Source organism: Musca autumnalis, unplaced genomic scaffold (genome assembly GCF_047663935.1).
Source record: "Musca autumnalis isolate F117 unplaced genomic scaffold, ASM4766393v1 scaffold_1, whole genome shotgun sequence".
Lineage (NCBI taxonomy): Eukaryota > Metazoa > Arthropoda > Insecta > Diptera > Muscidae > Musca > Musca autumnalis.
Genome location: NW_027411644.1, coordinates 319,388,807 through 319,413,135, shown reverse-complemented (window position 1 = coordinate 319,413,135; position 24,329 = coordinate 319,388,807). Strand labels below are relative to the sequence as shown.

The 24,329-nt window shown below is 39.1% G+C and overlaps 1 protein-coding gene across 20 annotated transcripts in view; it reads left to right on the top strand.

Annotated features, from left to right (window-relative positions):
• The window catches only part of Kal1 (anosmin-1 Kallmann syndrome 1), a 95,552-nt gene that overhangs the window by 37,484 nt on the left and 33,739 nt on the right, over window positions 1–24,329 (top strand). For 2 of the 20 annotated variants that reach the window (XM_073962455.1, XM_073962457.1), the window contains exon 2: window positions 19,988–20,090. The exons of the other annotated variants lie outside the window; for them this stretch is intronic. The gene's annotated coding sequence lies outside the window, so the exon portion shown is untranslated. The remainder of the gene's footprint in view (window positions 1–19,987; window positions 20,091–24,329) is intronic. 20 annotated transcript variants of the gene reach the window in all.

Sequence of the window (24,329 nt, the reverse complement as noted above, 5' to 3'; positions counted from 1 at the left end):
CTACACAATTTTAGATATCCTTTAGGGGCGTATACACAATTGTAAATGTTTCTTAGGGGCGTCTACACAATTGTATATGTCCCTTAGGGGTGTCTACACTGTTGTATATGTCCCTTAGGAGCGTCTACACAATCATAGATGTCTTAGAGGCGTCTACACAATTGTAGATATCCTTTAGGGGCGTCTACACAATTGTAGATGTCCCTTAGGGGCGTCTACACAGTTGTGTATGTCCATTAGGGGCGTCTACACAATTGTAGACGTCCCTTAGGGTGTATACACAATTGTAGAGGTCCCTTAAGGGGGTCTACACAATTGTAGATGTCCCTTAGAGGCGTCTACACGTCCCTTAGGGGCGTCTACACGTCTAAGGGACATCTACAATTGTGTAGACGCCCCTAACGCACATCTACAATTGTGTAGACGCCTCTAAGGGACATCTACAATTGTGTAGACGCCTTTAAGGGACATTTACAATTAGGGGCGTCTACATAATTGTAGATGTCCCCTAGGGGCGTCTACACAATTGTAGATTTCCCCTAGGGGCGTCTACACAATTGTAGATGTCCCTTAGGAGCAACTAAACAATTGTAGATGTCCCATAGGGGCGTCTACACAATTGTAGATGTCCATTAGGGGCGTCTACACAATTGTAGATCTCCCTTAAGGATGTCTAACAAACTGTAGATGTCGCTTAAGGTAGTGGAGTTCTGTAACACTTTTTAATTAGAATTGTAGGTGTCTCTTAGGGATGTCAACACAATTGAAGGCGTCCTTTAGGGACGTATACACAACAATAGATGTCCCAATTGTAGATATCCCTTAGGGGCGTCTATGGGGCATCTACACAATTGTAAATGTCCTTTAGAGGCGTCTACACAATTGTAGATTAGGGCCGCGTACAAAATTGTAGATGTCCCTTAGAGGCGTCTACACAATTGTAGATGTCCCTTAGGGGCGGCTACACAATTGTTGATGACCCTTAGGGACGTCTACACAATTGTAGATGTCCCTTAGAGGCGTATACACAATTGTTGGTGTCGTTTAGCGACGTCTACACAATTGTAGATATCCCTTAGGGGCGTCTAAACAATTGTAGATGTCCCATAGGGGCGTCTACACAATTGTAGATGTCCTTTAGGGGCGTCTACACAATTGCAGATGTCCATTAGGGGCATCTAAACAATTGTAGATGTCCCTTAGGGGCGTCTACACAATTGTAGATGTCCCTTAGGGGCGTCTACACATTTGTAGATGTCCCTTAGGGGCGTCTACACATTTGTAGATGTCCCTTAGGGGCGTCTACACATTTGTAGATGTCCCTTAGGGGCGTCTACACATTTGTAGATGTCCCTTAGGGGCGTCTACACATTTGTACACAATTATAGATGCCCCTTAGGGGCGTCTACACAATTGTAGATGTCAATTGGGGACGCCTACACAATTGATGTCGCTTAACGTATTGGTGTTCTGTAACACTTTTTAATTAGAATTGTAGGTGTCTCTTAGGGATGTCTACACAATTGTAGATATCCTTTAGGGGCGTCTACACAATTGTAGATGTCCCTTAGGAGCGTCTACACAATTGTAGATGTCCCTTAGGAACGTCTACACAATTGTAGATGTCTTTTAGGAGCGTCTGCACAATTGTAAATGTCTCCTAGGGGCGTCTACACAATTGTAGATGTCCCTTAGAGGCGTCTACACAGTTGTAGGTGTCCCTTAAAGACGACTACATAATTGTAGATGTCCCTTAGGGCCGCGTACAAAATTGTAGATGTCCCTTAGAGGCGGCTATACAATTGTAGATGATCCTTAGGGGCGTCTACACAATTGTAGATTTCCGTTAGGATTGTCTACACAATTGTAGATGTCCCTTAGAGGCGTCTACACAATTGTAGGTGTCGTTTAGCGACGTCTACACAATTGTAGATGTCCCTTAGGGCCGTCTACACAATTGTAGATGTCCCTTAGGGGCATCTACACAATTGTAGATGTCAATTAGGGACGCCTACACAATTGTAGATGTCCCTTAGGGGCGTCTACACAATTGTAGATGTCCCTTAGGGGCGTCTGCACAATAGTATATATCCCTTAGGGCGTCTACACAATTGTAGATGTCCCTTAGAGGCGTCTACACAATTGTATATGTCCCTTAGGGGCGTCCACACAATTGTTTATGTCCCTTAGGGGCGTCTACACAAATGTAGATGTCTCTTTGGGGCGTCTACACAATTGTAGATGTCCCTTAGGGGCGTCTACCCAATGGTAGATGTTTCTTAGGGGCGTCTACACAATTGGAGATGTTCGTTAGGGACGTCTACACAATTGTAAATGTCTCCTAGGGGCGTCTACACTATTGTAGATGTCCCTTAGGAGCGTCTACACAATTGTAGATGTCCCTTAGGGGCGTTTACACAATAGTATATGTCCCTTAGGGCGTCTACACAATTGTAGCTGTCCATTAGGGGCGTCTAAACAATTGTAGATGTCCCTTAGGGACGTCTACACAATTGTAGATGTCCCTTAGAAGCGTCCACACAATTGTATATGTCCCTTAGGAGCGTCTACACAATTGTAGATGTCCCTTAGGGGCGTCTACCCAATAGTAGATGTCCCTTAGGGGCGTCTACCCAATAGTAGATGTCCCTTAGGGGCGTCTACACAATTGTAGATGTCCCTTAGGGGCGTCTACACAATTGTAGATGTCCCTTAGGGGCGTCTACACAATTGTAGATGTCCCTTAGGGGCGTCTACACAATTGCAGATGTCCCTTAGGGGCATCTACACAATTGTAGATGTCCCTTAGGGGCGTCTACACAATTGTAGATGTCTATTAGGGACGCCTACACAATTGTATATGTCCCTTAGGGGCGTCTACACAATTGTAGATGTCCCTTAGGGTCGTCTACACAATAGTATATGTCCCTTAGGGCGTCTACACAATAGTATATGTCCCTTAGAGGCGTCTACACAATTGTAGATGTCCCTTAGGAGCGTCTACACAATTGTATATGTCCCTTAGGGGCGTCTACACAAATGTAGATGTCTCTTTGGGGCGTCTACACAAATGTAGATGTCTCTTTGGGGCGTCTACAATTGTAGATGTATCTTAGGGGCGTCTACACAATTGTAGATGTCCCTTAGAGGCGTCTACACAATTGTAGCTGTCCATTAGGGGCGTCTAAACAATTGTAGATGTCCCTTAGGGACGTCTAAACAATTGTAGATGTCCCTTAGGGGCTTCTACACAATTGTAGATGTCCCTTAGGGACGTATACACAATTGTAGCTGTCCTTTAGGGACGTCTACACAATTGTAGCTGTCCATTAGGGGCGTCTAAACAATTGTAGATGTCCTTTATGGGCGTCTACACAAAGATGTCAATATTATAAGATAGGAAAATTCAATTGTTAAACATTAACTGCAGGTGGAGTTAACCTCTGTTGCTACGATATCATAGCAACATTCTGTTAAACAAAAACTGTTATTCATTGGAATATTGACAAGAAAAACATTAAAACTCAAGTTTGACGGCATTCGCTTTTGATTTTTTCATTGAATGAACAATAAAAAAGAAAATAAATAAATTTCAGCCACAAAACACGACGTTAATGTTTTCTGCCGAGAGAAATGGGAATCAAAAACGATTGACATTGCTGTTATCAATTCCAGTGAGTTGTGTAGCCATCTGTAACCAAAATGTGGAACTATTAGCATATGTTTTTGGAAAATGCATTTGTTCGGGTCTTTATTGCTATACGTCCTTAGAGGCGTCTACACAATTGTAGGTGTCGTTTAGCGACGTCTACACAATTGTAGATGTCCCTTAGGGCCGTCTACACAATTGTAGATGTCCCTTAGGGGCATCTACACAATTGTAGATGTCAATTAGGGACGCCTACACAATTGTAGATGTCCCTTAGGGGCGTCTACACAATTGTAGATGTCCCTTAGGGGCGTCTGCACAATAGTATATCTAGCAATAAAGACTAGAAGAAATGCATTTTCCAAAAACATATGCTAATAGTTCCACATTTTGGTTACAGATGGCTACACCACTCACTGGAATTGATAACAGCAATGCCAATCGTTTTAGATTCCCATTTCTCGCGGCAGAAAATATTAACGTCGTGTTTTGTGGCTGAAATTTATTTCTTTTCTTTTTTTATTGTTCATTCAATGAAAAAATCAAAAGCGAATGCCGTCAAACTTGAGTTTTAATGTTTTTCTTGTCAATATTCCAATGAATAACAGTTTTCGTTTAACAGAATGTTGCTATGATGTCGTAGCAACAGGGACGTACGCAGGGGGGGGGGGGGGCACGGGGGGCGCGGGCCCCCCCCCCCCCCCGAATTTGTTTGGTCGAACAAAATTTTTTAAGCTACTGTAACTAGTTATTATATTTTTTTCTCATAAAAATGTTTGTATATTTGAAGATTTCAAATTAAAACTTATATTTTCTTAAGTTTCTGAAAAGAAAATGTACATCATTAACAAGTTTTGTAAGAAAATATTTCAAAGATTTTTGTTTGTAAGCTGTTTTTGAGAAAAACTTCCAATAAAATCTGAATTACTTCTTCATGTCATATCATACCACTATCAAATGCTAATTCCTTAATGAATATACCCCATGTCTATTATTTATTCGAACTGTATAGTGCTCTCGAGGCTTAAATCTCATCCGGTTATAACAAAAATAACGAGTTCAGTATTATGGAAATGGAAATATATAAAAAAAGTCTATTGAATAAAATGTATGAAGGGTCGGTCCTTCGTGGACTACATATTGAAAGCCAGTTAGAAATTTGTTTTACTGCCATCGCCAAAATTTTGTTATTCTGTTTTAGACAAATTTACTGCTAAACAGTATGAGAAAATAATGAAGACAATATGAGAAAATAATGAAGACAATTACCGAAGTATAATTGTAACCTCAGACTTTAGATTACGAGATTTTATACACTAGGATTGTATCGTATAGATTTCATCAAAATAATGATTTAAGACTTCACATATGTTTGGACGATATTCGTTTCAGCCAAGATGGAAGTACTTACCACCGTCCGTCCGTCTGTATCTCTGTTTGTCTGGCAGGTTGGAACTCATGATAACTCTCGGTCCAATTTATGGATCTCGTAATAATTTGTCCAAATTAAATTTAAGTCATATCGGTACCTCCGCCATAAAAGTTCAAAAATGTTCACTAAAATGGTCGGAGGTACTAACCGATTCGGTCTAAAATCGAGCCTAATATGGTTCGCAAGTTTACTTCCAAAAGTGCATTAAGGTCCAAGAGAATATGTTTGGACAACATCTTCAGGTCTCTTATACAAGTCTAACATAACTGCAGTTTAAAGACTGGTCGATGATTCTTTGGACATTTTGTAGTCTTCTTTGCAGCGATATCCTACTTTTCGTGGACAAGTTTATGAACAGACAAAAATGTTGATTAGGATTAAAGATCAAAAGTTTTGCGGAGGAGATACTTAAAGGAATGGATCGACATTGACCGTTATGGAAGTGGATCTCCAGCCGCAACATATGGTGCCTATGGGGTTTTTACACCCTTCGGGCTGTTTTTTCAAGAAGTATGGACTTGCTCCTGAAAAAAACTTTTACCATCGTAATTGAGGTAGCGAATGCAAGTTGCGTCAACAAAAATCAAAATGATTCGATATCAGGTCTTAAAGTGAACTTATCCGAAATTTTGTGTGGGAGGTACCGGATAGAGTGGACAAATATAGTCCATATTTGAACCTGAACCTGTGGGGGAGGTACTTGAAGGAGTGGACCGATATGGCTTATCTTCAAACTTAAACTATGTTTGGACAAAATATTACTAAGACCATATTTTGGACCGAATCGGCAGATCCGTTCGAGAGTTATCGTGCGCTCCAGCCAGCAGGACAGACAGACAGACGGACGGACATGGCTAGATCGACTCCAAATTGTCTGAAACACATTTCGTCCAAACATACTTGGGGTCTAAGACCATTATTTCGATGAGGCACATTTTCATCGTATCAAACTGTATATACCTTCCATAGCCTAAAGGCTGAGGGTATAATTAGGCTAAGATCATCGAAATAGTGAAAATCTTGCTATAGCAAAGACAACGGCAATTCTTTGTTGTTGTAAAATTCTGCGATAAACCATAACGTGGACCTGTATGATCAAAAACTTCTATATACTTCAATAAATTTTACATGGCGACATTACCGAACGTGGCCCGATATTGTCTATTTTCAATTCTAAATATCCTACTCTGTAAATATTTAAAATTGTATCCTTAGTCCCAATTTACATTAAACGATTTTTCTTGCGGCAATTTTTCTCGTTCTCTTTTAAACTTGCCTCTTGCGTTTATACTGGCAATTCTGTTTCTGCAAGTTTTGTTTTCAAAACAATGAAAATAATGTGAAAAACGAAAAATATAAAAGGAATTGCCTGAAAATTGCCGGTACGATCAATTTTTTTCCACTTCCATACCCCTTACGTGTCTCTCCTACAAACTGAGACTTGCCGCAAGTAAACTCGCCTAATGTAAATTGGGACTAAATATTATGAATTCTTTCTATTGAATTTATATACTTTGTACCATTATTTCATATAAAATATAGAATAGAATATAGAATAGAATATGTGCCAAAATTTCCAGTCCATCGGACAAAAATTTCGAAGGGAAACATTTATTGTGTTTTGTATGTAGCATAGAAACTAAAAACGTCTTTTCCTCGAAGTGGCACTATGTTTTTGTGGGACTATTGTACACATAAATCATGTGCTTAACCGAGAGAGTCTTTAAAAAAACTGCTGACAGAGTCAGAAAAAATATCAATTTTGTACGGTGTTTTGTTTTTGTTAAAATCGAAATTTTGATTTTAACTGTTCAAACTTTTTAAAAATTAATTTTTTTAACTTCTTTTCGATCGGTTTATTCTTTTTCAAACTACAGTGGGTACCGCCAACATCTTTAGTAAAAACAGTGCTTTATAAGCGGGCAGTTGAATGTAAGATTTTTCAAAAAAAAAAAAAAATAAAAATAAAAGGAAACTTAAGGTTTAATAGATTTTTTTAAAAAAAATTCATGAAAATGGCTTTTCTCATGCTTATAAGTGGCCATAACCCCTTAAAATAGCTTTACGTAACGCTACACAACATTTGAATTTTTCATGATTTTTGGTCAAGTTGTCTCTTAGGAGCGTCTACACCACTGTAGATGTCTCCTAGTCCCTTGGGGATGCCTACATAACTGTAGATGTCCCTTGGGGATATCTACATAAATGTGAATCAAAGATGTCAATATTATAAGATAGGAAAAGTCAATTGTTCAAAATTAACTGTAGAGGGAGTTAACCTCTGTTGCTACGATATCATAGCAACATTCTGTTAAACGAAAACTGTTACTCATTGGAATATTGGCAAGAAAAACATTAAAACTCAAATTTTACGGCGTTGACTTTTGTTTTTTTATTAAATAAAAAATAAAAAATAGTGAAGAAACAAATTTTAGCCACAAAACACAACGTTAATGTTTTCTGCCGCGAGAAATGGGAATCAAAAACGATTGGCATTGCTGTTATCAATTCCAGTGAGTTGTGTAGCCATCTGAAACCAAAATGTGGAACTATTATCATATGTTTTTGGAAAATGCATTTGTTCGAGTCTTTATTGCTATACGTCTTTGTGTGAATGCCCCTTAGGGACGTCTACTCAACTGTAGACGTCTCTTAGGGGAGTTTACACAACTGTTTATGCCCCTTAGATACGTCTACACAACTGCAGATGTCCCCTTGAGACGTCTACAAACTGTCGATGTCCCTTGGGGATATCTACATAACTGAAGATGTCCCTAAAGGACGTATGTTCATTTATAGACGTCTCTTAGGTACGTCTACACAACTTAGGGACGTTTGTAGATGTCCCTTAGCTGAAATATAAATGCTGCACTTGATCCATATACGGACATAAATTAAAGAACCCACAAAAATGATTTGCATATGACGACACTTCTAAACCACTGTGATGTTGGTAAAGTTAACAATTCTTTTATTTACTTCAAGTGTTCTACAATATAGAAAATACTACCCACCATACCATTGCTGTCGAAAACGATATCGCTTTCTAATGTTTCTCGATAGTTTTGCAAATATTTTGTTCGAGAACGACACACGAGAATAAATTGAAAACGATTAATTTGTTGCTCAGTTTGTGGCAGGAAAACCTTCGATTTCGAATTTTGGTAATAATATTATTAGCGAATGAATTGACGATAGTTTTTTTCGATAGTGGCGAAAAACATTTTTGGTAGAGTTTCCTGATGTTTCCGTTATCATTTCGTCTTTATTTCTTCGTTATGTTTGCGATTCGATATGTAACTGTTACTAAACATTGTCGTCTTGTATTTGGAACCCATCTCATATGTTGTCTTTATCAACACTACTTGTTTATATTATACCTACGTGGAATTTATATCGAAATTATTTGCAAAATGCAAATGGGAATTGTATACAATGAACATAAAATAACTTTTTATTACTACGTAATATAAACATTGCCTAACACAAACAAAAAAATTTGCAAATTAAAAAATGTTTCTCGAAACAATTTTCTTGTGGAGAAAGAACATTTGCCAAATGTTCGAAAATAATCTCGTTTTCGAAATTTTTGGTGAACATTCGAAAAATATCAGCAACTTGTATGTTGGGTACAAACACACGATAATCGACATAAGTATATAGATTTACATGTGTATGCATATACATATGTACATATTTTATAAACGTATGAATGTACATTTTGTCATTCATTGGCTTTTTAGGAAAACGCATCTTCTACTTGACTTGAGGACCACTAGAACGCATTGACACTTACAAACATACATACATACATATTTGTCTTCAAGTATTTACATTCATATATGTATGCACATACATATTACAATGTTTATCAACAATGAGTTTTTCTCTTGAAATGAATTGATTGCCATTATTAAGAAGTTACTTTGACACAAGCGTTGATCGTATTTCATTTACTGTGGCAAAGTAAATCCTTCAATTAGAATTGTGTGAACTGTGCAGGAAACTTAGCTTCGACTTTTCATTATTTCCACTGATTCGAGAATTCTCTTTTTCAATTAGAAACTGTATTCTATTCCTTTGATGATTGAAAAGCGAAAAAGGAATTGGACTATAACATGTTGATCAATAACAAACAAGGCTCAAACAAAACAATAGCAACGCTGCTGAAAGTCATAAGAGGCCACTTTGTAAAAGAGATAAGAATAGAATTCTTATGAAAATGTTATTAATTAACTGCACTAAATAAAATAAATAAAAACTCACCGTTTTCTATACAAGTAAATTAAATACGTAGTATAGGTATAAATGAAAAGGTATAATATATAGTTATGATAGATGGTTAGTTAGATGAAAGAAATGTTTCGTCTAGCTATTTGAAATTGAAAGAAATATAAGTCCATATTTACATTAGGCAATTTTCCTTGCGGCAATTGTCAGTTTGAAGGAGAGAGAGGTAAGGCATATGGTTACCCTTTGCCTATCTACACCCTCTCTTGCCAACAAACTGGCAATTGCCGCAAGGAAACTTGCCCAATATAAATATGGAATAATGAAATATTTTTGTATAAAGTTAAAGTTTCTTGTAGCACTCAACTTACAGTTGACGTATACTTCTTGTTAATTAGTAGTATCTGGCGTATGCTTTATATAAACACTTATACGCATCATAGTACATTACAATTTTAAACTAAACCAGATATAATTAAACAATTAGTTCGGAGCAATAGTTCTGTATTTGATATTTTGTTAGACCAGAAGATGCTCAGAAGTTGGCGTAAGCAGCGGTTAATAAATACTTGATGTTTGCGAATCGTCGCTTGTGTAAAACTCTAACTCCATATGACATTACATTTCCAGACTTTATTGAGCGATCGGAAAGCATTTCTAGCCTTGTTAATAAGATCGCTGATATCTGTTTCTGATCCGCCGTCTTTGGTAATCTTGCTACCCAAGTAACACAAGTGTTCTACGTCTTCAATGATGTGTCCCTTTATAGTGAGTGGCGTTCGACATGTTGTACTTATCTTTATGGTATTTATTTTCTAATCGACTTTGGAGGTGTTCCAATTGGTTGGCCACCCATAAGAACGTTAAAAACTTGGGTTTAGGCGCCGGGTTAGTAATCCTCCTCTAGAAAAAGGAGCCTACTATGAAAAAACAAAAGAAAAGAAAAATAAATCCCTCTAAAGTTGACGACCCCTGCAAACGTTTTAAGGACCATGATCTGCGAATCCCCACCTGGAATGTTCACAACCTTTAAGGAAAGCAAAATTCTTCAACATCTGCTTTATTTGCGCTCATGCTTCCATTGAAGACAAGGACGAACAGACCAAAGCGCTTAGAAAAAACATATGACCGTTGTCCTGCTCATGACAATTAAATTTTTCTAGGCAATTTTAATGCCAAAATTGGAAAGGAAAATATCTTTGGCCCAACAGTCGGAAAATTCAGTCTCCACAATGAAACATCTGACAATGACATGAGGCTGATAGACTTCGCTGCGGCAAAAAACATTTCGACATCCATAAGGGCCCATGGCTGTCTCCAGATCAGAAAACAAGAAATCAAATAGATCACGTTATGATAGATGGAAGACATTCGAGCGTGTTGGATGTGCATTCGTTCCGAGGAGCAAACATAGACTCGGACCACTATCTTGTTGTAGCAAAGGTACGCACCCGGTTAAACGTAGCAAACAAAGTACGAACAGACACAACATGAAAGTTAGACATCGGTAAGCTGCAATCACAACAGATAGCCACAGCATGTTCCACTCAACTGGCCCAACTGCTTAATCAAAGCACTCCTCGTCCCAATAACATATCAGGACAATGGCAAAACATTGCCCACTCTATGCAAACAGCGGCAAAACCAGTACTTGGATACCAGAGACCTCCACCAAGGAATACATGGTATGTATCAGAGGTATCGGGAGAAAAGGAGAGAGGAGAAACGTCTTTTCCGCAGGAAAATAAGAGAGATAAAAAATCAGGAATGTGAAAAAATCAAGATGTACAGGAGTTAGAATGAAGTCCGAAAATTCTACCAAAGAGTGAAGCATCAAACTGATGGTTTTGGTACAGGAACTGCCCATTTTCCAGACTTCGGGAACAATGAGGGCGGCTAGCGACAAGTTTAAAACTTTAGTGAGATGCTCTACAGGTTCGTCCAGCTGCTTCAGCAGTACCATGGAGATTCCACCAGGGCCCAACGCGTTCCTGATTTAGCGTTCCTGATGGCATTGCACAGTGGTCGCTGCCATTGGCCAAAATTAAAAAATGAAAGTCTAACTTTGGGTACCAAATGTGTTCATATCTACTACTAACACTTTAAATTTCTCTAAAATAAATTTGTTATGGATTACTTCTTACTGTACTCTTTGAGAATGGCACCAAAAAAGAGAAAATTTAACAGGTTGGATTTCTAGGTGAATTCAGTGCAAAAGTTAGGTGAAAGTAAAATATCAATATCAAACTAAATGAACTCTATATTGACGAAACTTAATTCGAATATTGAAAAACAATGTATTAACTTAATTTTTATGCAGTTTTGTGTTTGTTCATTTTTGGGATTCATTATTGAATACGTCTGTTGACTAAAGGACTTTTGTAATGTCATTTCTTCAATATAATTCAATTTCATGTAAAGTTTTAATTATGTTCCCCCTCTTTCCCCCTAACGAAATTTTTTTTTAAAAGATCAGTAGTAGTCTAAGGAATATATTTTTCAAACTTTCAGCTGCATCTTTCCGCATCTTTAGAACTGGTTCCCAAAATACTAAGGATACATTTCAGGGTGTTTTTGTCATTTTTTCAAATGTGCAGGTGATACATTTCAGCTTTTTAAATATATAGAAGAGGCATTGCGAGGTTCAGTTATATGAAGGATACGTTAAAATGTGGTCCTCAATGTAAAATTTGAAAAATTCAGCAATTTTGATTGATTATTACGGCTAGAACCCTAAATATACCGAATATTGGGCGGTATCTATTTGATTATTACGGCTAGAACCCTAAATATACCGAATATTGGGCGGTATCTACATCAAAGGGTGGACCTACATTAATCGACAATTTTCTAGGGGTAGCCTACATGCACGAAAGATTAAGTGGCATTTCAGCCATTTTGACTTAATAACTAATATGAAACCCTCAAAATTCCGAAAATCGGGCGGTACAATTACATGGGGACCCTATCAAAACGTGGACCCAGTTCAAACAAATTTGGCTTGAAGGTTTTCTAACACTATGAAATACCGATATCCACATTTTAGCCAATTTCACTGAAAGATGTGGTCAAGATCCCCAAAATGTCTGAAATCAGGGGGTACCGTTCTATGAGGGCTATACCTAATCTTGGACCTATATTGAATTTTGTTTGCTTCTTTTTATTTGTGTTGCTAAACTAGCCTTTACTGAAATTTTCGTATTGTTATCTGCTCAGGAAGTATTTTTGGCCGCTCTTCCCATACAAGGTCGACCACAGTGCATTGATAGCATCATCCATTGTAAACTGTGGTGGTTCATCCTCGGCAGGAAGAGATCTGATGCGACGTAATACTCTTCTCTTCGCCCTGTCACTCTCGGGGTGCTCGACAAACTGTCGATTGAAATAACTTGCGCACTTCTTCGGGCCAGTCAACGTAACGTCGCCAAACGTGACTGAGGTCCTATCTTCCCTTCTTCCAGGGTTAAGATGTGATGTGACGGCAGAGATGTGATGCGACGTAGTACTCTTCGCCTTGTCGCTCGGGGTGGCTCGACAAACTGTCCATCAAAATTACTAGCGTACATCTTCGGATCAGTCAACGTTGCGTCGCCAAACGTGACTGAAGTGATATCTTCCTTTATTCCGGGGTTTGAGAGTGATTTAAACACTGCCCACAATTCGCTTAATATGTTGCAACTATTCAGATGATTTAAGGACTTATTCCGCTCATGTTCACCGACAAACCTTTTCAATTTGAGAGTCAACTCTCCGACTATGGTGTCACTGGGGTTGGCTCGACGAAACTCATCACACACATTTGTTAGTCCCACCGATTCTGCTTGGAAATTTGGCCTTCGACCAGCAGATATATATATGGGGAGGGGCTGCAGCGGTGAAGATGTCTGATGGAACGTCCTTTCTGCTACCCGAACATCAGAAAGATTGGTCAGTTCTCTGAAGCGGTGATTGGTGAACTCTCTAAAACCAGGCTAATTGACTTTCTCAGGATTGTTGAAAGTGCGACGGCCTGGTGACTCGATGCTTAAGTCTGGCTAATTCTGGTAGAGGCGTCCTCATTTACAGTACAAAACGTAGAACTATCAACCTGCTCTGCCAGCATTATATCCCTCTGATCCGAGGACCGATGGCCATTAACACGTGATGAACATTAAAGTCCACCAAGACAAGATGGTTATAACATTCTCAAAGCGGGCTAATGTTATGCTTATAATCAGGAGTACAGCTATTTATCGGCGGGACCATTCCATGAATGATCATTAGAGTCAGGCAGTTGTCGTTGAGCAGCTTCGAGAGGTCTCTTTCCAGCTCCAATGTTGCAACTATTCTTCCGACTCATAAAATCCAATATTTCCTCGAGCTTACCTCGGAGTCCAGTGCAATTAAATTAAAGGAATGGCCTTTCGGGTATTGTCAGCAACGGCTGGTGTTAAGTGCTGCGTTTGCAGCTGCCGTTGGGGGAACTGCGGGGAAGAGGTGTATTCATATGACGACTTACGCATGGACGAGTCCAGAACAAACCCTGAGATGCACCCACTCCCACCATCTATTGCATCTCACCAAATTGGTAGTGGACTTTCCTACCTCGCGGCACGGACCAAAAGAATTCGGATATGTGATGTGCTACTTCCAACGATACAAATACAACATGTGTACACTGAGGTGGCAGCCGGGTAAATCCGGTATCGAAGAACCCGCAGTCGTGGTGTTGCTCAGAAGTTATTTTAATTGGTGCCGGCAGGTTTATTGGAGGCTTCCAGTTCCAATCGAACCGACATATTCGTATCCGACGTCGGCATGTCTCTGTATGGTATTAAAACTTCACATAAAGCGACTTCAATTGTTGCAGGTCGACTTAAGTATTATAGCTGCGATAGCTGCCTTATAACTTGCCTGAATTACTATGGGGTGGAAATGCAAAATGAAAAGCAAAATGTGTGCCACCGCGATGCAATGGTTGCACACCCGCCTTCCACGTTGAAAGTAGTGGGTTCGATTCCCCGGCCAGGCAACATCAAATATTTTTCAACAGTGGCAAAATACCCCTCAGTAATGTTGGCAACATTTCCTGAATATTTCAGCCATGTAAAACTTCTCTGAAAGGTGTGTCTTAGGACACGCCGTTCGGACTCCGCGATAAACTGTACGTCCCATATCATTGAGCTAATATGAATCGGGGTGCACTCACATCCCTTCCGGGTTGTTTGTGGAACAATTATTATACAAGCAAAATTGTTTCTGTAGCCGGAGTGTAGTTTCCATTGCCCCACTAATGCTTAAGCAGCACATTCTTTGGACTTTTGCAACATTTTCACATTGCATTTTTTGTCTGTAGCTGTCCACCATACCAAAAATGCGTATGCTAGAATCGGTCTAATTACGCTTCGTTACAAGCAGTATATCAACCTAGGATTGAAGCCCAATCTTGAGGCTATAGGCTTTATTGCCCCTTTCCTGAATAAGGTCTTTCCACTTATGTTTCCTTAGGAAAACGGGATTTTCGAAAGCTCCTACATGCGTTTTCCTAGTGAATAGACATACACATAAGTCCTTTTTTTTTGTTGACATTTAGACCTTGGTCTGGCAAAGTTGTAAGCTATTTTAAGAGCCGTTTCGGCCTACATACAAAGCAATTTTGCATTCATTCACCTAAGAAGTATTATAACGTCGTTTGCATTGCAGACTGGTTCAAAGCCCTCGTTGGTTGAGGTCCTTAATGGACTAATTATAAAATATCCCATCTTGTGGCGTTCCCAGGTCAACGTTCTCTCATTTTGTTACGTCATGTAGCGCGCAGCTAATCCATCTATTCCTTAGCATATGGCTTATCCAGTTCATCAGGGTGGAAAAGCGTTTCCGTCGTACTGACGTTGTTGATGGCGCTTTCGGTGCCGATGCATACCACGAGTGTAGGTTAGTGCTGGGAAAAATTACCGTTCATTGTCTTCAGTCAGTATATCGAGTAACATACCTTGCCAGGTTTGCGAATGAAGACTATCCTTGCCTCTTGCCAGGATATGGAATTATACGTAAATTTCAAGCAAGCGTTGAAGATTCCGACCAGCTTGGACGAAATATAGTCCACTTCCCTTTTAAGTAAGGCCGGGAAGATCCGGTCTGGCCCCGCTGCCTTGTATGTTGAGAAATCACATTTCGATACTTTTTGTCATCTACTTTACACGACCCTTTTGCAAATATTCCCTTTTGAATGCATTTCTCTGAAGTAACCTGCAACAATGCTAGGCTATTCAATTCAATCTTAAGTCCATGGATGATGGTGATACATTGTATGACGAGAAGTTCTATTTTCCATGGGAGTTTCTGTTTTTTACATTCATTCAACAAGAAATTCATTCAATTCGCAATTATGCTGTTGAGGTTTTTTATCTGAGTTTATTTATTGCTTGACTTTATTTAATTGAACTGTTTTTGTAATTTTATTTTATTTGCCAGTTGTTGTGGATTAGGATGTATCGAAGAAAAAACATGAAGGCATTATCCAAATTTACATTACGCAAATCTACATTCCTTGCCGTAATTCACATTTTGTCGATGAGAAAATCCATCACATCTCTCTTCCTCAAGATGAAAATTTCCTAAAGAAAATTGGCAATATCCACATTACGCAATTTTTCAAGCCGTAAGTGCTAGTTTGATGGAAAGAGATGTTTTTGCAACCAAGAAGTCTATCAAATTCACTGCATTTTCGAATGTTTCACTGAAGTTTTCTCTCAGTTAAATTATATGCTTTGTTCCAGAACCTGCAAGAGTATATTATTTTGAAATTTTGTAATTACAGAACATTTGATCCATAGGCCGAAATAAGAAAAGATCTCCAATTATCTCTATTTGTTGCTTCGCACTCTGGAATACCGCGCCTTTTCATCTCATCATCCACTAACTAACAATTCTGCGTGCACCGCCAAGCGGTCCGTGTTTATACGCCTTTTTAGCGGGTTCATCATCGTTCATTCTTATTATATGGCCTAGCCAACGCAATCACTGTATCTCGATACGTTTAACAATATTGATGTCGTTGTATAGCAGATACAGCTGGTGGTTCATGCGACGTCGAAATTCACCGTCAACGCAGATTGGTCCGTAGATGTTTCGAAGAATTTTTTTCTCAAACACACCAAGCTCTGCCATGTCTGCTTGCGCAAGTACCCAGGCTTCGAAGCCGTACATCAGCACGGGTAGTATCAGTGTTTTGTAGAGCTTTATTTTTGTTTGACGAGATGTGGCTTTGTTTTTTAAACTGCTTACTTAAACCATAGTAGCATCTGTTGGCCAATACAATTCTTCTTCTTATTTCACAACTGATGTTGTTTGTTGTGTTTATGGCAGTGCTGAGGTAGACGAAGTCTTTAACTACCTCAAAATTATAGGAACCAACTTCCACAGTCGGTTCGAGCTCAATGGACGCATTACGCGTCGACACCATCAGCTTGGTCTTCTCGCCGTTTACCGCCAGACCCACTTTAGCAGATTCTCCTTCGACCTTCATAAAGGTATCAGTTACTTATTTTACTGATCGGCCCATGATGTCTATATCATCAGCATAAGCAAGTAACATGTGACTATTGGTGTAGATTGTGCCACTTCTTTTGACGTTTGCCTCTCGTATAACCTTTTCCAGCAGGATGTTGAAGAGATCACACGAAAGGCTGTCTCCTTGTCTGGAACCTCTTTTGGTACCAAACTCTTCGGAGAGGTTCTTTCCTATTTTAACTGAGGACCTCGTGTCAGTTAAAATCATTTTACAAAGCCGGATGAGCTTTGCGGGGATACCAAATTCAGACATTGCTTGGAATACCTTTGAACGCAGCGGGCTGTCGAAGGCTGCTTTATAATCGACAAAAAAGTGTTAGGTGTCGATCTGCATCTCTTGGGTCTACTCCAGGATTTGCCGCAGGGTAAATATCTGGTCAATGGTAGACTTGCCAGGTCTAAAGTGGCATTGGTATGGTCCAATTATGTCGTTGACCATAGGCTTTAGTCGTTCGCACAATATCCCTGACACGATCTTGTAGGCAATCGGTCTTGAAGGTAATCATTTCTTGTGGACGGCGCACAGGATATTTAGGTTCCAATCGTCGAGTACCCGTTCTTCCTGCAAGATGGTGCTAACCAGCTGATGAATACACCTTATCAGGGCGTCGACTTCGGTTTTGAACAGCTCGGCTGGTAAGCCATCGGCTCCTGCCGCCTTATTATTCTTCACCCGGTTTATTGCTGTCTTTACCTCATCTTGGCTGGGTGGTATACATTCAATACCATCTTCTAGAATTGGATCTGTGGTATCTTGGTCGTTTTCGCTGGATGTTGGATACCAACAAGTTTGAAAAATGTTCTTTCCATATCCTGAGCACACTATCTGTATCAGTTACCAAATTGCCTTGCTGGTCTCTACAGGAGGATGTGCCTGTACCAAAGCCATCAGTTTGATGCTTGATTCTTTGGTAGAATTTTCGGACTTCATTGTGGCTCCTGTACATCTCGATTTTTTCACACTCCCGCTTTTCCATCTGTCTCTTTTTCCTGCGGAAAAGGCGTTTCTCCTCTCTCCTTTTCTCCCTGTATCTCTCTCGTGCGCTACGCATTGCTACGGATTGTAAAGTAGCTCTATATGCCGCATTTTTCTCTTCGGCGGCAGCACGACGCTCCTGATCATACCATGGATTCCTTGGTGGAGTTCTCTGGTATCCAAGTATGGATTTTGCAGCTGTTTGCATGGAGTGGGCAATGTTTTGCCATTGCGCTGATATGTTATCGGGACGAGGGGTGCTTTTATTAAGCAATTGGGCTAGTTGAGTGGAATATGCTGTGGCTATCTGTTGTGAATGCAGCTTACCGATGCCTAACTTTCGTGTTGTGTCTGTTCGTACTTTGTTTGCTACGTTTAACCGGGTGCGTCCTTTGCTGCAACAAGGTAGTGGTCCGAATCAATGTTTGCGCCTAGGAACGATCGTACATCCAACACGGTTGATGAATGTCTTCCATCTATCACAACATGGTCAATTTGATTCCTTGTTTTCTGATCTGGAGACAGCCAGGTGCCCTTATGAATATGAACATGTTTTTTGCAGCTGCAAAGTCTATCAGCCTCATACCATTGTCAGATGTTTCACTGTGGAGACTGAATTTCCCGACTGTTTGCCCTAAGATATCCCCCTTTCCAATTTTGGCATTAAAATCGCCTAGAATGATTTTAATGTCATGGGCAGGGCAACGGTCATATGTTTCTTCTAAGTGCTCGTAAAATATATCTTTGGTTTGTTCCTCCTTTTCTTCAGTGGGAGCATGAGCGCAAATAAAGCTGATGTTGAAGAATTTAGCTTTTATTCGAATTGTAGCAAGTCTTTCATTCACTGGAGTGAAGCTCGATACCAGATGTTTTAGCCTCCGACTAACTACAAATCCGCAACCAAACTTTACGTCATGGCAGCTATAATACAGTGCGTTACCTTTAGGTGTTGTTGTGGCGCCTTTCCCAATCCATCGTATTTCCTGTATGGCTGTAATATCGGCTTTGTACTTTTCAAGTACGTCTGCCAATGCGAAGACTGCACCTTCTCTATAAAGAGTGCGAACATTTCAGGTGCAGATTGGCAGATCATGGCCCTTAAAACGTTTGCGGGGTTCGTCAACTTTAGAGGGGGTTGTTTTTCTTTTCTTTCGTTTTTTCATAGTATGCTGTTTTTTCTAGGGGAGGGTTAATAACCCGACGCCCAAACGCAAGTTTTTAACGTTCTTATGGGTGAACGCGCGGCACATGTTAGCTCACTACTTTTAACGGATGTTAAAGGCAGTTCCCCAGGTGACACCAGTGGGAGGTCAGTGTCCACTTGAGATGAAAGAGGGACCAAGATAAATCCTGGGCTTTGCCATGTTAAAACCGGTCAGGACCGTTCCTTGGTATCTTCCATCCCCTACGTCACCTCTCAGACTGTACATTAAATAAAAACACCGAAGAGTTAAATTTTAAATAAACACTTTTATTATTACTCTGAGCAAACTTATCTGAAAGTTACTATGTAACGGGTTAGAATGTAGTTTGCTGAATGAGCGAATTCTTTAAATTTTGTTCCACTTAGCTGCTACTTATGTGAAGCGATATACTCGTACTCGTCTAGAACTAGTTGCATAAAATAGTAGCAAATAAAAATATGTACAGGGTTGCATTTAGCAGTTAACTTTCAAATTCAATTCAGAGTTGGTTTTTTAGGTCTTAAACTAAGTTTACATTAAGGGTAAATAAAATATATGCGTTTACATGTGAATTCATTATTGTAGTTAAACATACTTAACGAAATATTTACAAAATATTTACAATGGACCGTTTCAACTGTTTTAAAAATTGTTACCTAAACATGTAGTTTTGCGGATTTTGCGGAATTTGTAACAAATGTGCATCCACTATTAGCTATTGACACTACTGCTTCTGCAGCTGTTGGTTACTTACGATCGAAGCTGGTGTTTTAATGCTTCCATGGAACTCAATTAATTTGCCTAATGTGTAGCCATAAAATGCTCAAAGCCGATAATGATGTTGAGGATGCCATTGTCAAGTCTGTTGCTGTGGTAGTTGGTGTTTTTATGGCTATTGTTGTTGCTGCTGCCGTTTTTATCGTATCAACAAACACAGATGTTGAAATTGTTGCCTATCTTTTTAGCCTAGATAAAAATTGTAATTAATATGTGATCCAAATATGATGCGGCTAATAGTTGGTTGGTGGATGGAGTTCTTTCTTTCTCTCTGTTTTCGTCACCAAATGGGTGAGTGTGTGTCTATTTTCATTCATTAATACAACAACAACGACAAAATACATTCTGTCGAAGGCTAAACATGTGCAAAAATTCCTCCATGTAGGAGATCTGTGGAAATGTGTGAAATTTTACTATTTATGAAGATTTTTGGAAAGCAAATGGAATTCAAGGCATATTTTGCTATTCATTGAAAGATGGGTGAGAGTGATTTTTTTTGGATGGCGAGAGTGATATTGTGGAGATTCTTTGTATTGCAAATCTAATTAGGCATGTAAATTTTGCTTTCATATCTGTCACAATTGATTTTATATCCATAAATTCTGTCACTGTATAGTATAATTCGGAAAACAAGGACCCTATTTTCAAACCGAAGAATGTCAATTGTGATTTTGAACGAACGCAAAATTTAAATAATAAGGCCATGTTAATATTATAGCCTTTTGCAGGGTTAACCTTCTTAATAAGGATTTATTTGATGTATTGTTAAATCCGCTTATATATGTAGGATTTTATTAAAACACATGTAATAATTTTAGTGAATTATTTAAACATTGCTTTATTTATTATAAAATCCTAACAATTAGTTTTCGGAATTGATGTTTCTTGCTTTGCTTGTTCAACAATGGAAACCATTGTAGCTGCCAAAAATGTATTTTACAAGAATGGACGAGACTACAAGTGGCTCGACTGCCGATTTCAAAGTGATTAAATTTGAGATTCACTCTATTTAGGTACAACTCATGAGAAGCCTCTAGTATCATATGATTAAATTATTACTTTACAGTTGCTTATACTAGCAGTATTAAATATATTTCACAGTGTTGCATTTCGTCAGTTAAAGTTTAAATTTTAAGATCAATCACAATATTGAAAGCTATTAATTCACAATGACAAATAAAAATACAAAAGCTTTAAAACTACTATTGAAATATAGAGGGCGGGTTTACATTTTATATTTTACATGTAGAGTTGTATTTTAATAGAGAGAAAGAGTTGTCGTGCGCACCAGCCACTACATATGCTGGCCGGCCGTAGGAGTTATTTACAGCTTTCGGGTCATTTTCTCAAGAACACTTGTACAATCGTAATTGAGGCCTTGAGTGCAACCTGTTGCAAGAAAAAATTAAAACTATTCAGGAGGAGGTAGAGAAGCAGTTGAGAAATATAGTTACGATGTCAAAGTATGGACTAAATCATTTTTAATTAATTTCTCGTTGGAATCGAGCTTAATGACCAAAGATGCAAGTGAAAAAGGAAAGCCGAAGAATGCATGTTTCGCCTTTGGCAAAGGCTCATCAGACATATAGGCTGTGGGGCGGCTTCCCTGTCATCAAACTATTCTTCTTTCAAATGCGCACCATTTTAGCGACATGTTTTGAACTTATGTGGACTGATATGGTCCATCTTAGAACTTGATTTAAGTTTGCGCAAAATATTACGACTGCCAAACATTCGATCGAATCGGTTTATCGTTCGAAAGTTATCGTGGGCTTCATATGCTGGCCGTAGCGAGTTTTTACAGCTTTCGGGCCATTTTGACAGGAAGTATGGACTTGCCCCTGAAACAACTTCCACCGTCGTAAATACAAGTTCTTACGACAAAAACGAAACGAAAGGAGTAGACTGATATAGCGCATATTCGAACTGGATGTATGTCTGATAGAAATTTTACTATTTGCAATGTATGGACCAAATCGGAGTTTTCGTGCGCATAATTTTTACGAAAACAAGTAAGAACGGCGTTAAGTTCGGCCGGGCCGAACTTGTTATACCCTCCACCACAAGTTGTATTGAAGTAAAATGGAGTAATTAGTTTCCTTTCGTGTATGAAGAAGACTTAATACTAAATTTCAGCAATTTCGGTAAAACAATGTGAGGCACCATTCTATGGGGGCTATTTCAAAACGTCGATCTATACCGACAAATTTCTGACGAAAAGTTTTTAAGCTCAAAGAAGACTAAATACCAAATTTCCTATATTTCGGTAAGAGAATGTGGCTAAAACTAAAAAATACCGAAAATCAAGAAGTAAGCTTCTATGGGGATATATGAAGACGTGGACCTATACTGATAATACTCTTCTGGAATATTTTATAACTCTTGGAATACGAAATAACGAATTTTAGCCATTTCGGTTGGATATTGACGTCACAACCTTCAGTATTACGAAAATCCGGAGGTAAGGTTCTATGGGGGCTATATCGAAACGTGGACCTATACCAACGAATTTTAGTCAGAAATGGGGCAATATGAAAGCGTGGACCTGTACGGACATATTTCTGGCGAACAGTTTTATATCACATTAAAGACTAAATACCAAATTTCAGCCATTTTGTTGGAATATTGAAGACACAACCTTCAAAATACGAAAAATCGGGAGGTACTTTTCCATGGGGGCTATATGAATATATACCGACAAATTTTAAGGGGAAGTTTGAATACCCCCAACGAAGTCCAAATACCAAATTTCAGCCATTTCGGTGGAATATTGAGGCCACAACGTTCAAAATACCGAAAATCGGGAGGTACCGTTCTATGGGGGCTATATGAAGGCACGGACCGATACCGACAAAGTTCTGGGGGAAAGTTTTATACCACCAACGTAGACTAAGTACCAAATTTCAGCCATTTCGGTGTGATAATGAAGCAAAAACTTTCAAAATACCGAAAATCGGGAGGTATCGTTCTATGGGGGCTATATGAAGGTGTGGACCGATACCGACAAAATTCTGGGGGAAAGTTTTATACCCCTAAAGACGACTACGCACCAAATTTTAGCCATTTTGGTAGGATAATGAAGCTAAAACCTTAAAAATACCGAAAATCGGGAGGTACCGTTCTATGGGGCCTATATCAAAACGTGGACCGCTATATCCCATTTTCAATCCCAACCATTCTGCAAGTAATAAAAACTTCTGTGCCAAATTTTGACTCTCTATCTTTAAAATTGCGAGCTGTATCTTGATTTCAACAGACAGACGGACGGACGGACAGACGGACATGGTCAAATCGACATAGAATTTTATGCTGATCAATAATATATATACTCCGACGAATATTTCGATGTGTTACAAACGGAATAACAAATCCAACGAAATTTGTTCATAAAAGAAGCACTTCGAAGCAAAAATTCGCCTGTTTCTTCGGCTAAACTGACCGTGTGGCGACTATACGGCTTGAGAAATGTAGGTCGATTAATTCTGAGTGGTACACTACAATTTGTTTGCCTGAAGTCTCCTGAGAAATTCAAAAAACGAATAAGAGAAGACGAATCAGTTTACACCATGACAATGCGAGTTTTCACACATCGATTCAAACCAGCGCCTGTTTGACCGGACAAAACGTGGAATTGATAGGTCATCCGCCGTACAACCCTGACTTCATTTGATTCCAGCACATCAAGAAAAAAGGCGGGCTCAACGATTTTTGTCGCCTGGAGATGATGTAAAAGCGTTAAAAAACCATGTTTTGGAGGTGTCTCAATCCGAGTGAAAAAGTGCTTCGCCAATATGTTTGAGCACACAAAAAAGTGTATAAATTATGCTAGAGACTACTTAAGTTATTGTTCAACCTTTAGGTATTGATGGTGTGCCACTCTGCTTTGTCCATCGTAATTCTTGTGTTCAAGAATTACTATCGCCTGTGCGCGAACTGCATCATCTGAATTTAGAGTGCGTACATTCCGTGTGTAAATTCACAGATGTAAGGGTGGGTTATCACATAAACCCTCCTTCTTTCTCATCCGGATTTGGAATCCGAGGTCTTGGAACATTCGAAACATTATCGAGAGAGAATTACGCCTAGAGTAAAAATGACACCATACGTGGTCAAACTTACCACATCCGTTGTCGATAGTCTATCAACATCGTTTTTGATCGATTTTACTGATTTGATTTGTCAAATTGACAACGAGATGTCGTCAACAGTTTCGAGAATTGACAACGTACCGTGGTCAAATAGAGCACGTTTGTGGTCGGAATATTAAAAAATGAACACGCTTGTGTTCATCTAACTTGATCTAAGTTCGAACTAAAGATTACGAGGTGCATCATATTAGTTAGAGTTGTGTCGTTCATGAACGAACCGGTTCAAAGGAACGATTCCGTGAAAAGAACGAACGGATCCGTATCCAACTCATTCTTTTATATCGTTCATTTAGATCCCCGATGGACGAGTCATTGCTGCTTACAAAACAAAACCCCCACTATTAGCTTTGCATACAGACAAGCACACAAGCAAAAAAAAACA